General features: G+C 39.5%; 1 protein-coding gene and 1 pseudogene across 9 annotated transcripts in view; one reads left to right on the forward strand and one right to left on the reverse strand.

Annotated features, from left to right (window-relative positions):
* Window positions 1-18,472, reverse strand: part of LRRK1 (leucine rich repeat kinase 1) — a 117,983-nt gene that overhangs the window by 84,085 nt on the left and 15,426 nt on the right. The window lies entirely within an intron of this gene.
* On the forward strand, window positions 739-16,733 carry LOC309655630 (large ribosomal subunit protein eL39 pseudogene; annotated as a pseudogene). The gene is made up of 2 exons: window positions 739-828; window positions 15,370-16,733. The product of its transcript is annotated as a large ribosomal subunit protein eL39 pseudogene (transcript).

Below are 18,472 nucleotides of genomic sequence, written 5' to 3' on the forward strand. Positions count from 1 at the left end.
TCCCATAGGAAACATTTTCAAATTGAAATATAGTTGATTTACAATGTTGTGTTAATTTCTGCTGTATAGCAAAGTGATTCAGTTATACAATATATACAATCTTTTTTTTGGGCGGGCGGGGGGGTTCGCCACACCTCGCAACTTGCAGGATCTTACTTCCCTAACCAGGGATCGAACCCGTGCCCCTTCAGTGGAAGCGCTGAGTCCTAACCACTGGACCACCAGGGAATTCCCCTATACATTCTTTTTTTTTTTTTAATTTTTGTTGGAGTATAGTTGCTTTGCAATGTTGTGTTAGTTTCTGCTGTACAGCAAAGTGAATCGGCTAAATGTACACATCCCCTCTTTTTTGGATTTCCTTCCCATTTAGGTCACCACAGAGCATTGAGTAGAGTTTCCTGTGCTATACAGTATGTACTCATTAGCTATCTATTTTATATATAGTAGTGTATATATGTCAATCCCAATCTCCCAGTTCATTCCATCCTCCCTTCCCCCCCTTGTATCCATACGTCCATTTTCTACATCTGTGTCTCTCTTCGTTCCAGTTTAATACTTGAGACAGACTGCATGTTTTGTCCCCCTAAATTTCATGTTAACCCTAATCCCCAGTATGATGGTATTAGGAGGTGGGTCTCCGGGAAGTGACTGGCTTATGAAGGTGGAGCCGCCATGATGGGATTAGTGCCCTCCCAGAAGAGACAGAGACCTTACTTCTCTGTCCCACATGAGGACACGATGAGAAGATGGCTGTCTGCAACCAGGAAGTGGGTCCTCACCAAGAACAGAATCTGCCAGTACCTCATCCTGGACTTCCCAGCCTCCGACGTGAGAAATAAATGTCTGTTGTTTAAGGCACCCAGTCTGTGGCAATTTTATAGCAGCCTGAGCCGACGAAAATAGTAGTACCTCTAGATACTTCAAAATGAGGAGCTACCATGCAGCCATGAAAACTGATGATAATGGAGACTAAGGAAAAGTACAGAAAAGACTTATACAATATTAAGCTAAAAGAATAGAATATGGAGCACAGACAGTGAAAAATGGAAAAAATATATAACACAGAAGATTGGTTGACATCATTTGAAAATACGCAAAGTGAAAGAATTTATTTTGGGAAAAAAAGAAGATTTCTAATGAGTATAGTCTATTATTTTTGTTTATAAAAATTTAGTCTGTTTCTCTCTGTTTAGAAAGAAAAGCTGAGGAACACAAGTACATGATAGCAGCAGGTGAAATGATCAGAGATTTTTTTCTATTTGTGTTTTTCTGTGTTTGCCAATATCTTTCCCTTTTTCTCATCAGTTTGTATTGATTTTGAAATTAGGAAAAAGAAGACAATGAAGTGTATCCAGCACAAAGTTGACACTTTCAGTCTGACTTAATTAACTAGTTCTTTGATGGTATTATTTAAGCTAAAGCAACTCTTGGGTATACCAAGTCTTGACTCAGTTGCTCTGGAAATAAAGAGAACAAGAAAATTTCCCAGACAATAACTGGCAAAGGTGTCATGGACTTTAAAAGAGAAAATAAAATGGTCTATGATAACATTTAGTATATCCGTAATTGGTATCATTTATTGAGTACTGCCAGATGCTATAAGAAATGTCCTGCATACATCTGCCTTCCTCCCAACACCCATGCAAGGCAGGGGTTCTCATCACCACTTTCCAGCAGATGACCAGTGCTCCAGGTGATTAGTGAAAGTGCCTCCACCCAGCTCCTAACAGCAGAGCTGGGACTTGAACCCTTGGCACCTGTCGTCAAAGTCCAACCCCCTACTTCCCAGGCTGGGTGCACCCAGCCAAACATGGGGCAATTATTCAGAATGTAATGTCCTTGGCAAACATGTAGGAACTAAAAGGTAAGATGATTCTGTCTCATTAGATGGAAAAACCAGAGAGGATATGGAAACCAATTCCTCCATGAATTCAGTAGCAGTGGAAGAGAGACACAGAAATACAGAGCTACAAAGACTAATTCTTTCCAACACTTAGTTCCTCTCCCCAAAATTCATTTATTTATTGCTTATTCATTTTATAAACAATACTTACTATGTGCTGAGCTAGAGCCTGAGGACAGACCTTGATGAGACAGGCAGGAAGAGCTAGAGTGTGAAGCTGTATTCTTCCCAGATTTTACTTTTTTTTTGTAATTGAAGTGTGGTTGAATTACAATGTTGTGTTAATTTCTGCTGTATAGCAAAGTGATTCAGTTATACATATATATATATACACACATTCTGTTTTAAAATTCTTTTCCATTATGGTTTATCACAGGATATTGAATATAGTTCCCTGTGCTATACAGTAGGACCTTGTTGTTTATCCAAGATTTTACTTTTTTTTTTTTTTTAAAGAAGACTGGGTTTTAAATTTTTATTAATTTATTTATTTTGGCTGTGACGCGCGGCATGTGGTATCTTAGTTCCCCGACCAGGGATCAAACCCGTGCCCCCTTCAGTGGAAGTGCGGAGTCTTAACCACTGGACCACCAGGGAAGTCCAGATTTTACTTTTAAACATCTACAACAAATGCCATGCTCGAGAGACTTGGGATGGTCAACAGACACTGAACTGGTCAAGAAAGATGAACCGTCCTTCTGAGGAAACAAAAATCACAGAAGTAAGACAGTTCCTTTATTTAATACTCACATAATATAAAAAGGTGCAATCTGAAGATATAAAAAGAAATAGTCATACTCTGATCTCTGGGGAGGTGATTGTGGGCTGGGCCCACTGAGGGCTGGGCCAACCTCTGTCACAGCAATCCTGCTTCCAGGGAAGTGACTAAGGGAATAATTCTATACATTTAAAAAGCACTATGCAAGGACTTCCCTGGTGGTGCAGTGGTTAAGAATCCACCTGCCAATGCAGGGGACACGGGTTCGAGCCCTGGTCTGGGAAGATCCCACATGCCGTGGAGGAACTAAGCCCGTGCTCAACAACTACTGAGCCTGCGCTCTAGAGCCTGCGAGCCACAACTACTGAGTCCGCGTGCTGCAACTACTGAAGCCCACGCGCCTAGAGCCTGTGGTCCGCAACAAGAGAAGCCCCTGCTCGCCACAACTAGCAAAAGCTCATGCGCAGCAACGAAGACCCAACACAGCTAAAAATAAATAAATAAAATAAATAAATTTATTTTAAAAAAGCACTATGCAGGAAAACAGAAGGAAATATGCATAAAGATGCTGATTTCTGTATGGTTTAGTATAGCAAAGAATGGTGGTTTTGTCAATTATGAAATGCATTAAAATGCTTATCACATCGAGCACATGGAGGGACCCCGCAACACAGGAAAACTGACCGGAAGGAAAGACCCCAGATGATAACTTTGGTTTTTCTTATGTGATGGAATTTGAGGTGATCTTTTCCCCTTTCCTCTATTTTCCAGTTATTTCTCTGTTACTGTTATAATGGAAAAATAGGTTTTTAAAATACACTTTTCAGATTAACAAAGTGAAATTTCTAACTAAATCCAAATTCCTCTTGGCAAAGATGGACACAAGGAAAGAAGAAAATATCTCAATCCAGAGGGAAATTTAGGATGAGGCACCAAGATTTTTCCAGTAGTGTTTTTTACTGAGAACTGTGAACCATGCTAACACACGTGGCAACAGAAATAGAACTGTACTCAAATGAGAAGACTTGGGTTCAAGTTCCAGTCTATTGCTCAACAGCTGCATGGTCTTAGCAAGTATTTGAGATGTCTGAATCTTGTCATCTTCTTGTGAAAAACAAATATGAAACAAAATCCCCAAACAAAAAATGACACATATAACAATATTGCAAAATGCATGCTCCCCAAAATAAAAGGACCGGCCCACAAATGGGGGTTATTTCCATGATGCCTGTCCCCTTCCCCCCAGCTCCAGGCAACTGTGAGGCACTGACACTGCACCCCCACTTTCTCTGTGGACCTCAGGCTTCCTCAGCCTTCACTCTTGTGTCTCTCTCTCCTGGAAGGAGCCCCACCCCTTCCCTGCTTCCAGGCCCAGTATGGATGCTACCCCCCAGGGAGCCCTGGGGCCCTTCCCATGGGCTTCCTTCTTCTCCCTCTGTCTGCACCTGGCCTGACTGGGACCACCCCTGTTGTGAGGATCTGGCTGCCTCCTTTCTGCTTGGTGTTGCCGGCAAGCTGGGCCTGCAGATACTCAATCAGCATCGTGTGTCCCTAGCACTGTGCCATGCACGTAGTAAGTGCTCATTAACAACTTCTTGAATTCAACTCACTGGGCTTCCAGAGCTCTCTGTGTGCCAGGGAGGGGTTCACTCTAATCTTACCCATCTGCAATATCATTCAGGATGGCCACAGGGCACAGAATTCTCCTGGTAAAAAGAGAAGGACACCTTCAGGCCCTTCTGGATTTTCCTTTCCACCAATTCTTCTTTAAATGCTTGATAAAATTCACGAGTGAAGTCATTTGGGCCTGGCTTTTCTTTGTGGGGCATTTTTAAAATTATTAATTCAATCTCTCTACTTGTTATAAGTCTGTCCAGATTTCCTATTCTTTCTTGAGTCAGTTTAGGTAGTTTGTGTCTTTCTAAGGATTTATCCACTTCATTTAAGGTACTGAATTTGTTGGTGTACAATTGTCCATAGTATTTTCTTACAATTATTTTTTATTTATCTACAGTTGACAGTGATGTCCCCTTTTCATTCCTGATCTTAGTAATCTGAGCCTTGTCTCTTATTTTTCTTGGTCATTCTAAGTGAAAATTTGTAAATATTTTTTTCAAAGAACCAAATTTTGGTAGGTTTCTCTGATTTTCTCTATTGTTTTTCTAGTCTCTATTTCATTTATTTCTGCTCTAATCTTTGTTCTTCCCTCTGCTTGCTTTGGGTTTAGTTTCTTTTCTAGTTTCTTAAGATGGAAGGTTAGGATATTGATTTGAGATTTTTCTTCTTTTTTAATATAGGTGGGTATAGCTATAAATTTCCTTCTAAGCACTGCTTTACATGCATCCTCTAAGTTTTAGCATGTTGTGTTTTGTTTTCATTCATATCAATGTGTGCTCTAATTTACCTTATGATTTCTTCTTTAACCCACTGGTTATTTAGGAGCATGTTGTTTCATTTCCACATATTTGTGAATTTCCCAAATTTCCTTCTGTTATCGATTTCTAATTTTATACCACTGTGGTCAGAGAACATGTTTTGTTTTATTTCAATCCTTTTAAATTTATTGAGGCTTGTTTTATGGACAAACACAATTTAAACACATCAGGAAAAATCTCCACAAAACTCTATGTGTCCTAAAACACACAAACTAGATAAAAGGACGAATGACAAATGAGAAAAGAAAATTAGAATGACCAATTAGAAAAGAAAACCCTATATTACAGACAAAGGGTTAATATGATGAACGAAGCATGTTCTTACATTGTTGGAGGGAATACAAAATTGCACAACCTCCATGGAGGGGAATTACCAATACCTAGCAAAATTACATCTGCATTTTCCCTCTTAGCCCAACACTCTGCATTTTAGACATTTATGCCAAAGATACAACAGCAAAAATGCAAAATGATGTCTACACAAGACTATTTATTGCATCATTATTGCAGGGGAAACAATCTAGATGTCCATCTATAGAGAACTGGTTACAGAAACTATGGGACTTCTGTAATCAGAGTCCTATGCAATGGTAAGAAGGAAAGAGGAAGAGTTCTATATACTGGGGCATCATCTCCTACTGTTTTGTGATTCTCAGGGCAGCTCCCATTACCTCCCCCCTGGGTGGGACACACAACATCCCAGCCCCCAATGACCCTGTGTGCTGGGTCTGCTCACCCCATCCTAGAGCTGGGAAGGCAGAGGCTCAGCTGAGGGCAAATGAGGAGCCTGAATTACGCCCCAAAGTGGCAGCTCTGGCACAGTGCAGAAGAACAAGTGCAGCACTTGTGGTTCCTGGAAGAGGGAGAGGTCCACGCCCCGTGCTTATGGGTAACTGCCAAGGATTCTCCCCATGCCCATCCATAATCTCCATGCATCCTTAAGTACTGATGGTGAGGAGAAAACCTGCAAGGAGGAGTCCTGCCTCTATCTCCTCATTCTCCTAGGCAGAGTGCACTTTTCTGGTGCAGGGCGGGCAGGGCAGGCTGCTGAGGTGTCTGCACTGGAAAGAGCAGAAGCAGGGCAGACAGACAGACATATACTCACCAAGACAAGACAGGTTGGCTTTGGGGGAAATACCTGGAGGTTTCTGGAGAATACAAGATTAGAGATTGAGGATAGAGACTGCATTTTGTGAACTTCTGGGAAAGATCTGGGCAAAGGAATTCAGAGGCTTGGCTGTATGCTTTAAATGGAATTCCCTGTGGATGTCCTGTTGCGAAACTTCAGTAAAGATTTAAACTGCGTTTTGATTTTGTTTTAAGATTCCAGGCTGGAGTTTCCTTGGAATACAGAGGCTATGAGTGATTTCCCTGCATCTCACATATATATTCATTTCTCCTCTTCTTCCTTTTTAACAAATGGAATATACTATGATTATGTTCTACAACTTGCTTCCCTCACTTAAAAGTTCTGTGTCGGCACATGGAGATCCAGCATACCTGTTTTCATGGTAGCCCTTTGTCCTCATTGATGGACATTTAGGGCATGTCTAGTTCTGTGTAATCCCCTTCACTGCTGTGCTGAACATCCCTACATGTGCATTTCTCACCTGAACTGTATCTCCAGGTTAAATTCCTAGCAGTGGAAGGAGCAGAGGATATAGTCAGCCTTGATTTTTATAAAGATTGCCAATTTGCTTTTCCAAAAGTTGCATCAATTATATCCTTACTTAATTATCAACTCAATATTAGTTTAAAATAAAATATGCAAAACAGCAGAAGTTATATCTTTGCTGTCTTAAATAATATCAAACTTCCTGATTGCTTCCAATCTGCAAAGCAAAATAACATATCTCATAATTGGTTTTGGTTTCCATTTCTTTCCATATGAATGACATTCAGCATATTTTCATGTTTACCCATCATCTCTATCTTTTTCAATGAACTAAACTCTCTAATTCTATTTTTTGGTTCATTTGAAAATTGGAATATTCTTTCTATCATTGATTTGCCAGTGCTCTTTGTGGTATATGTTGAAGATAGTTTTTACCTATTTGTTGGTTGTCACTTGAGAGGCTTTTCTACAGAATAGTTCTAATTGTTATGTAATCATTTTATTAATCTTCTCCTTTATGATATCTGGGTTTTGTGCTGTGTTTAGGAAAAAGTCCCTCTCCCTCCAAAATTATTTTAATTTATCATTTTCCTAGACTTTTAAGGGTGTTGTTCATTTTTATGTTTAAATATTTGATTCATCTGAAATTGATTTTGGTGTGGAAGTGAGAAAGCAATATGTTATTTTTGTCCTATTGCCAGGTAAACTTTCTTTTCTGGACTAATTTGAAATCCTAAATAGTAAAGCAAAAGCAATGTGTATTTGGACCTATTTTTTTTTTTGGCTGTGAGGCATGTGGGATCTTAGCTCCCCAACCAGGGATCGAACCCGCATTGGAAGGTGAAGTCTTAACCACTGGACCACCAGGGAAGTCCCATTTTGGCTTATTTTTGAGTTGCTACTCTGTCCCATTGCTTTCCCTGTCCTTTCCCTTTCTACTCTCCAACACATTTCATTACTATGGCATTGTAATAATTCTAACATATGATGGAACTACTCTGTCCTCCTCTCAACTGACCTCCTCCTGATTTGAATCTTCTTGACTATTCTTATATGCTTATTTTTCTAGGTAGAATTTATTATTCTTTGTTCATGTTCTTTTTTTAAAAAAAATATTTATTGGCGTATAATTGCTTTACAATGTTGTGTTAGTTTCTGCTGTATAACAAAGTGCATCAGCTATACATATACATATATCCCCATACCCACTCCCTCTTGCATCTCCCTCTCTCCCACCCTCCCTATTCCACCCCTCTAGGTGGTCACAAAGCATGGAGCTGATCTCCCTGTGCTATGCGGTTGCTTCCCACTAGCTATTTTACATTTGGTAGTGTATATATGTCCATGCCACTCTCTCACCCTGTCACATCTTACCCCTCCCCCTCCCCATATCCTCAAGTCCATTCTCTAGTAGGTCTGTGTCTTTATTCCCGTCTTGCCACTAGGTTCTTCATGACCTTTTTTTTTTTTCTTAGATTCCATATATATGTGTTAGCATACTGTATTTGTTTTTCTCTTTCTGACTTACTTCACTCTGTATGACAGACTCTAACTCCATCCACCTCACTACAAATACCTCCATTTCATTTCTTTTTATGGCTGAGTAATATTCCATTGTATATATGTGCCACATCTTCTTTATTCATTCATCTGATGATGGACACTTAGGTTGCTTCCATGTCCTGGCTATTGTAAATAGAGCTGCAATGAACATTTTGGTACAGGATTCTTTTTGAATTATGGTTTTCTCAGGGTATATGCCCAGTAGTGGGATTGCTGGGTCGTATGGTAGTTCTATTTTTAGTTTTTTAAGGAACCTCCATACTGTTCTCCATAGTGGCTGTATCAATTTACATTCCCACCAACAGTGCAAGAGTGTTCCCTTTTCTCCATACCCTCTCCAGCTACAGTAATCAAGACAGTTTGGTACTGGCACAAAAACAGAAATATAGATCAATGGAACAGGATAGAAAGCCCAGAGATAAACCCACACACATATGGTCACCTTATCTTTGATAAAGGAGGCAAGCATATACAGTGGAGAAAAGACAGCCTCTTTAATAAGTGGTGCTGGGAAAACTGGACAGGTACATGTAAAAGTATGAAATTAGAACACTCCCTGACACCATACACAAAAATAAACTCAAAATGGATTAAAGACCTAAGTGTAAGGCCAGACACTATCAAACTCTTAGAGGAAAACAAGGGCAGAACACTCTATGACATAAATCACAGCAAGATCCTTTTAGACCCAGCTCCTAGAGAAATGGAAATAAAAACACAAATAAACAAATGGGACCTAATGAAACTTAAAAGCTTTTGCACAGCAAAGGAAACCATAAACAAGACAAAAAGACAACCCTCAGAATGGGAGAAAATATTTGCAAATGAAGCAACTGACAAAGGATTAATCTCCAAGATTTACAAGAAGCTCATGCAGCTCAATAACAAAAAAACAAACAACCCAATCCAAAAATGGGCAGAAGACCTAAATAGACATTTCTCCAAAGAAGATATACAGATTGCCAACAGACACATGAAAGAATGCTCAACAGCATTAATCATTAGAGAAATGCAAATCAAAACTACAATGAGATATCATCTCACACTGGTCAGAATGGCCATCATCAAAAAATCTGTTCATGTTCTAAAAAGAAATCCTGTTTTTATTTTAACCACAATTGCACTGAATTATAAAATCAACATGTAGAGAATTGATATATTTACAATGTTGTCTTCCTATACAAGAGGACTGTATGTCATTTTTAAAATTGAAGTACAATTGACTTACAATATTATATTAGTTTCAGGTGTACAATAATAGTGATTCAATATTTTTATAGATTATACTCCATTTAAAGTTATTATAAAATATTGGTTATATTCCCTGTGCTGTACATTACACTCTTGTATCTTATTTATTTTATACCTAGTAGTTCATACTTCTTCCTCCCCTTCCTTGATCTTGTCTCCCCCCACCCCCTCTGCTCTGGTAACCACTAGCTTGTTCTCTGTAGCTATGAGTCTGTTTCTATCTTCTTATATTCACTTGATTGTTTTATTTTTTTAGATTCTACATATAAGTGAAAACATACAGTATTTGTCTTTCTCTGTCTGACTTATTTCACTTAGCATAATACCCTCCAGGTCCATCCATGTAGTTGTAAATTGCAAAATTTCATTCTTTTTTATGGTTGAGTAATATTCCATTGTACATATATACCACATCTTCTTTATCCATTCATCTACTGAGGGCCACTTAAGTTGCTTTCATATCTTGGCTATTGTAAATAATGCTACTGTGAACATTGGGGTGCATATATCTTTTTGAATTAATGTTTTCATTTTCTTTGGATATGAACCCAGGAGTGGAATGGCTGGATCATACGGTAGTTCTATTTTTAATTTTTTGAGGAACCTCTATACTGTTTTTCATAGTGTTTGCACCAATTTACATTCTCACCAACAGTGCACAAGGGTTCCCTTTTCTCCACATCCTTGCCAATATTTATTATTTGTAGACATTTTGATGATTTGATGATAGCCATTCTGACAGGTATAAGGTAGTATCTCATCGTGGTTTTGATTTGCATTTCCCTGATGATTAGTGATGTTGAGCATCTTTTCCTGTGCCTGTTGGCTATCTGTATGTCTTCTTTGGAAAAATGCCTGTTCAGGTCCTCTGCCCATTTTTTAATCAAGTTTTTTTTTTTTTTTTATAGTGAGTTGCATGAGTTCTTTATATATTTTGGATATACCCCTTATCAGATTTATTTAAATATTCTTAAAGTTTCCTTCATACGATCCTGTATATTTATCATGATTTCCCCTAGACAGTGTACATTTAATTTATATTAATTCAATAATTAAGAAAAAAGCAAAACATTTCTACTTATAGCCCCTTGGACATTCAAAGTTCTCATTTCAGTTCTTCTGGGATTGTAAATTGATCTGGATAGGGCATCTAGTTACCCACTAGATACGATGTCAATGCAAAGAGCTCCTACGAAAGATAAGGAAAGATCAACGAGGTCCTAGAGGTTGATAAGCAAAAGATATGAAGAGAGAGTTCAAAAAAAGTAAATATAACCAGCTCTTACACACACTAAAACATGCTAAGCCTCACTTATCATAAGAGAAATGCATAGTAAAACTATACTGAGACACCATTTTTCACACATGAGATTAGAAAAAACCAAAAATTTGATAACAAACACTGTTGTCAGGCCTATAGGGAAACAGGCAAGCACATACATTGTGGAGGATGGGGGTAAACAGGAAAAACTCCCATGGAGGGTGATTTGGCACTATCTGGCAGATTTTCAGAAGCATATGTCCTTTGACCCATCACTTTGAGAATTTATTGTGTAGATACGCTTGTATACATGTGAAAAGACATCACAGCATTGTTTGTTATAACAAAATATTAAGAATAGCCCAAATGTCCAGTAAAGGAGACTGCTTACATAAACTGAGGTACAACACAATAGAATTCTGTGCATTTGTCAAAAGAATGATTATGATGATGATGATAGCACGAATGTGTGAAAGAAATAGGCAAGGTACAGAACAGTGTGTGTGATCAGCTACACATTGTACAAAAGAGGGAAAATAAGAATCTATATTTGTTTTGTTTGTATACACATAAAGACATTCTGTAAGGATGTAAAAATCAAAGAATGGTTTTTGAGCTGTGTGACTATATTCAAACAACTAAAATTTTAAGATCTTGGCAATGAAAAATACATGAAGTCATTTGCTCTGCCTTTTCCTCTGCATGTCTTCAGGCAGAGATACACACCCTCGAGTTCAAACAACAAAAATTGACTCCAGCTGATTTGTCTCAAAACAGGGACTGCCATCTGCCTTCTAAATCCCAAAGCAGGCACACCAAAAAAAGCAATAAGCCAGGATCAGGGGTCCTCTCTCTGTAGCTCGCAGAGTTATGAGTTGATGTATTTAACTCGTAGATTTGAAGGGAACCCCTTGGGTGATTACAACGTGGCCTCTGAAAAGTTAAAAGCAAACACCACAAATGTATCTGCATAAAAGATAATGCTTAACAGAAGCAAACGCCTGCAGCCTCACCCCTTTGACCTGAGACAAAAACGCAGAGAAGATCTTCAGCCTGAGCAAGAGTTTACATTCCTGGGTGCTGCACTCCTCTGCAGCTGGGTTTGTAGCCTGTGGTTGAGTTGGACCAGACTGCTCTGTAATTGCCACATTCACAGCTATTTTCCTCTATGGAAATGCCCACTCACATAGTACAAACTTCTTCAGTTAATATAAACCCTGGCCAGACAACAATGTGGCCCTTTGTTTTTATGAGTGATATTCTGATTATTAAAGCAAGAAGCTCCATGATTCCTCAGAAACCGCAAACATCCCAAGAATGCCTGGGTTCTGCTACTGTGGCCCTTTGCCCACCGAAACCTGACTCAGCCATCACTATTTCTCGATGAGTTCAAGGCACTCCTTATGGACAGCTTTCAGCTGAACATTTAAAAGATACTCATGAATATTAGAACTTCAAGCTTTAGTAGGAAACAAACAGATTTTGCTAATCTGGTCAAAAAAAGCATTCTGAAGATAAGGTGAGGAAAGATTTTGACTTTAATGAAAACATTTTCAATTAAAACTTAAACAGTTTTAATTAAAACAATTTTGATGATTAGATTAGGGGTCATCACATTTCAGTGATAGACACATTCGAAAATGAGGACTGGACACATAAATTCCATGCTTTCTATGGCTTCAAGCCCAATAAAATCAAAGACCTCCCATTTTTAAGGACCTCCCCATTTTTATCAGTGTAATATTATTATCAGTTTCAGTTAACAGAACTAGAGTCCAGGTGAGGCTACATAATTTACTGAGTAATTACCAAGCATGCACACTTCGCATGGTGCTAAGCATTCTGCAAACAGATTCTAACCATTTCTGTGTTACAGACGAGGACTGGGGTGCAGAGGGACCAGTATTTGAACCCAGCTCCTTCCGATTGCAAAGTCCACATCCTTGACACCATCACTCAGTTTCTCCTGCAAATTGCACACCTCAGAGATGCCAAGGAGATGCTGGGAGATAGGATCCAGACAGCAGGCTTAACCCTGGCTGTAGCCACAACCTCCTGCCCCAAGTCCTTAAAAGTTGTATACAAATATATATACCAAACTCAACAAGCCACATGAGCACAGAAAACAAGAAGGAGACCTAATAGGTCCAGAAACCATCGTGCATGAGGTAGGCAAGGTTCAGGAGTGCTCCAAGGCTGCCTGGAGGGCATACGGGAAGCAAGGCCCCCAGAGCCACCAGCAGGGGGACTGCTCGGAGGGAAAACCCACAGTAAGCCTTTCTCCAGCCTGTACCAGGCAGTGGGGGGAAGAGGTTTCTGCCCCCTGTGCACTAGAGAGGGAGTGTGGAAACTTAGGTGGTAGGTGACACTCAGGCAGCTCGTGGAGCCCCCCACCCAGAAGACATACTCTGGGTGCACCCCCAGGACAGCCCACTGCAGTCTCCCTGCCCCCCTATCTGCAGGCTGCGTTGACCAAAACTGCGTTCACAGACAGCTATGGGGAATCCCAAACACAAAGATCAACATCCAACCATGTACCCACAAACATTTGAGGAAGATGAACGCCATAAAGGAGAAGCACCCAGTTCTGATAACTGAGCCTGCAAGCAGGGCAGGAAGAGACCCCTCCCACCCCCATCCTTACACACAGAAAGTAAAGCTAAATTGAGTTCCCTGCTTATTTAGCCAAGGATTCAGTGCCACTGGGAGCATGTTGACCCCCCAGGGCAGGAGAGGATGAGGCATATCCCACCGCAGTTCCCCCTTGGGCCTCAGAGTCCCCAAGGGGAAGTGAGCAGTTGACAGTGACAATGCTTAGGCAAGGTAGGGTCTTGCCAGATCTGAGAGCCTGCATCTCTTGCTGCACCCTTACATTACTGTTCAGTGGGAAAACCTACACAAATAACCCAGTCACCGAGATAAGGGAGTGTGGACAAACTCTGGACTCTTTGGTTGATGATTAACTTGCTATCAGCAACCACTACCCTCATCTGGGAGGAAAAGGCTGAGTCAGTGCCTGAGCTCCCCTAAGCAGGATCTTGGGTTCTGGCTTTCCAGAATCTCGGGGGCCCATCTCCATCTAGTACCAGTGTTAGTAAAGCAAGAACAAGACCTCAGAATAAATATGACTGACATCTTGGAGAGATACAGGAGGACACAGCATCCATACACAAGAATTGACTGAAAAGCTGGGAGATTAAAACAAAAGAGTTGATCTGTAAAACACAGTAAGTGGGTGGCAGAGTATAATGGACAGAGCTAGAGGACAAATCAGCAATGTGGAAAACCAAGCAGAGGGTGCAGCAGCAAGACACAAAGAAGTTAAAGTACAGACAAAAAAATTAAAGAGACATGGAAGATGATCCTTGATGTTTTTCAAAACGTGTCTAATAAGAATTCTAGAACCATGTACTCAAATAAATAAGAAACGTTCTCAAGTTGAAAAAAAGATGGGTTCTCAGAAGTTAGAGCATACTACTCAAGAAGTTGAAGAGGGGAGGAGTGAATTTAGGAAAAAGAAGAAAATAAAGATAAAAGCAAAAATTAATTAAATAGAGGGACTTCCCTGGTGGTCCAGTGGTCCCTGGAGAGGGTCTGGAGAAAAGGGAACCCTCTTGCACTGTTGGTGGGAATGTAAATTGATACAGCCACTATGGAGAACAGTATGGAGGTTCCTTAAAAAACTAAAAATAGAACTACCATATGACTCCGAAATCCCACTACTGGGCATATACCTTGAGAAAACCATAATTCAAAAAGAGTCATGTACCACAATGTTCATTGCAGCACTATTTACAATAGCCAGGATATGGAAGCAACCTAAGGGTCCCTCAACAGATAAATGGATAAAGAAGATGTGGCACATATATACAATGGAATATTACTCAGCCATAAAAAGAAATGAAGTGAGGTGGATGTAGTGAGGTGGATAGACCTAGATTTGTCATACAGAGTGAAGTAAGTCAGAAAGAGAAAAACAAATACCGTATGGTAACGCATATGTATGGAATCTTAAAAAAAAGTGGTTCTGAAGAACCTAGGGTCAGGACAGGAATAAAGATGAAGACGTGGAGAATGGACTTGAGGACATGGGGAGGGGAAGGGTAAGCTGGGACAAAGTGAGAGAGTGGCATTGACATACATACACTACCAAATGTAAAATATATAGCTAGTGGGAAGCAGCCGCATAGCACAGGGAGATCAGCTCCGTGCTTTGTGACCACCTAGAGGGGTGGAATAGGGAGGGTGGGAGGGAGACACAAGAGGGAGTGGGTATGGGGATATATGTATATGTATAGCTTTGTTATACAGCAGAAACTAACACAACATTGTAAAGCAATTATACTCCAATAAAGATGTTAAAAAAAAAAAAACAATTATCGTTCTGAGACTTACAGAAGCTTTCTAATATAATAAACCACTCCAATGTTAAACTTAAAAAAAAAAAAAAGACTCTGCGCTCCCAATGCAGGGGACCCGGGTTCCATCCTTGGTCAGGGAACTAGATCCTGCATGCCACAACTAAGAGCCCACATGCCACAACAAAGATCCCCCACGTGGCAAGGAAGATCTCGCATGCTGCAACTAAGACCTGGTGCAGCCAAAAAAAAATTAATTAAATAGAAACCAAAGAGTTTTTGTCTGCCATCTTGGTGTGTGTGGTTGACTCTGTTCCTCGCCCTGTCCTCTCCCAAGACTTTCAGGATCAAGCGATTCCTGGCCAAGAAACAGAAGCAGAATCATCCTACTCTCCAGTGGATTCAGATGAAAATGTAATAAAATCAGGTACAACTCCAAGAGAAGACATTGGAGAAGACCCAATCTGGGTCTATAAGGAATCACACATGAAATGGCACGCATATTTTTGCTGTATCAAGGTCATGTGCATCTTATCCATATCACTATGAAAACCACTACTATTTGGACAGCTGGATGTGTTTTATTGGGAAAATAATTTTCCTCTTTATTTCAATGTTTCTGCACTAGTGGGTTGGCTCAGTAATAAATATGTGAGATCTTTCGTTGGAAAAAAATAAATAGAAAGCAAAGAAACTAAAAAAAGCAACAACAAAACCCAAAGCTGCTTCTTTCAAAGGACTCATGAAACGATCTTATTGAAAGATTGATCAAAAAAATAAGAAATGGGGATGGGGGGTAGCAAAAGTACGGACAATATCTGGAATGAGAAAGGAGACAAAAATATACACTAGAGAATTAAATCATGAGAAATGGCAGATGGCAGGTCTGGGACAGGAACTGGACCACAGGAGCCTGGAATATCTTGTCACATCAGAAAGCAAGGATGTTATCAAAGACTCCTGGGGTCATGTCAAAAGTTAGAGAAACCAACCCAAAGGGGCTTCTGATGGCAAAAGATGAATAATTTTAGCATCAGAAATAAAAAAGTAAAAATCCATGAATGAGTAATAATACTAAAAGGACACACTTTATTGGTCACCTTTGAAAGACGCTAGGGAATTGATCCATTTTCAGAAAATGGAATAATTAAAATAAGGGAAAGATTCATTCATCCTGACTTTCACATACAAACCGTATCTCAAGGTACCACAGAGTAGATGGGAGAAAGTCCTTCTTTAGAGATAGATTTCAGCTAGATGAAGAAAGAATGATAGACTTAAAATATCACCACTTCACAACCCCAAAGAAATAACTGATATAAAGCAACGATTGACGACTGATAAAATCATTAGGTGAAAAGCTGAAAAACCATTACAACCTTTATGATGAAGTATCATGCTGACAAGACCAAAATTACTGAAAAATTGAACATCAAAGAGAGACAATTAGACATCATTTGACTCCTGTGGTGAAACAATAGGAAATACACAACACTAGTTATTTAGTGTTCTTGCCAAGCCTTACTGAATGTAATCAAGCCTCTGGATCTATGGAAGCACAGAGGAGCACCACACCGGATGCAATCACCAAAATCCAGACTGTGGGAAACTACAAAGGATAAGCAATGTGGTTTTATCAACAATTAAATTGCAAGGAAAAAGGAAGTGAGGGAGAAAGGTAGAAATTAAGAGACTCAGTAACAAACGTGATTCAAGTCAACCATTGATAAAAATAAATTATGAGACAATCAAGGGCATTAGAATGCTGACTAGATATCTGATGTTATTAAGCCCATATTTTTTATTTTAAAAAATGTATATAAAATGTACTGAGGTTGGACTTTTTAAAACACTTCTTAACATATGACGTTTGGAATTGGGTTCTAAATAATCTAGAGAGAAATGGAAGGGAATATGAATAGATCAAGATTGGCTATGTGTGATAATTGCTAAAGTTGGGGCAATGGATACAGAGAGGTCCATTACAGTATTCTCTCACTTTTATGATGCATTCAAAATTTTCCATAATATAAAAGATGGAAAAAAAAACCGAGATAAAAACATAACAATTTCAAAATTCTGCCTAGGCTAAAGATTTATGAAAAGAAAAAAGCCATTTTGAATCTAGGCCTAAGAAACTGATTTCTGAGGAAAAAAAAGAGAGAGGAAACTATTTTCTCTGATTCTTTGGAAGAAAGGAGAACTGGACAACTAGGGACCAGAGTGGGAGGGAATACTTTTCACTGTATTCCCTTTTGTCCTTTTGAATTTTATATCGAGTATATGATGTATCTATGAAAACTAAATGATATCATCTAAAAACATATTTTAAATCCTGAAGCCACTAGGAACTTTATGCTAATACATTTGAAAATCTAGATTAAATGGGTGACTATCTAGAAAAATGTATTCACAAAATTAACTCAAGAAGAAATGGAAAATTTAAATAAACCTACAGTCTTTAATGAAATGGAATCAATAATTTAAAAGTCTACCCATAAAAAAGCACCAGGCCTAGATGGTTTTATAGGTAAAAGATTTTATCCAGCTTCTTGGAAAATAAAGCTCTTATACAGTACAAACTTAGTGTTGATTAAAAAATTAAATTACAAAAAGATTGGCACAGTATGAAAATATTTATTTTAAAATCTTAAATATGGAAACTGTTCTGAAAAGAGCAGGACTGCCCAAACGTGACTCTGGTTGCCACTCCTCAAACCTGGACAATGAGCCAGCTGAGGGATGCCCACTTCTCCCAGCTGAAGGGATGGCACCCAAGCTCAGTTTCCATGGGTCTAGTGCCTGGAGGTTCTATAACATCCCACAGCCCCAAGTGATCCCCTATAGGCAGCCAGCACCCACCCTGCCTGTCATGAACAGGCTAGCCTCTGGGAGTGGAGATCCATGCTGGACCCTCTGCTGGAATGGAACCCGCTCCCATGCAGCAGATGCCCTGGCAAGCCTCCCTGTGAGAGGATGAGAGACTGGGGACCACAGGCAACCCATCCTGCAGACCCAGACTTTGTGATTTCCTCTCCCTCAGTGAAGCCTCTTCCTTAACCCAGGCAGGTGATGTTATAGAATTTTTGCTGACCAGAGGGGACTGCCTGGTGGGACAGAAACAATACTATGTATTTATAGGCACTGACATAATTAACAATGGTATAAAACATGGCAAAATGTCCATACTAACTTTGAATAATGGCTACCTTTGGGGGTTTAGGAAGAGCAGTTACCAGGGAGAGTTCCAAAGGGGGCTCTAACTATTTTTGTCATGTTTTACTTCTTAAAATAATTGTTGAAGTAAAAATGGCTAAATAGTAATATCAGTTAAATCTGAGTGTGGGTACATCCTTGATTCTTTTTTC

Source organism: Balaenoptera physalus, assembly GCF_965194825.1.
Source record: "Balaenoptera physalus genome assembly, chromosome: 2".
Classification (NCBI taxonomy): domain Eukaryota; kingdom Metazoa; phylum Chordata; class Mammalia; order Artiodactyla; family Balaenopteridae; genus Balaenoptera; species Balaenoptera physalus.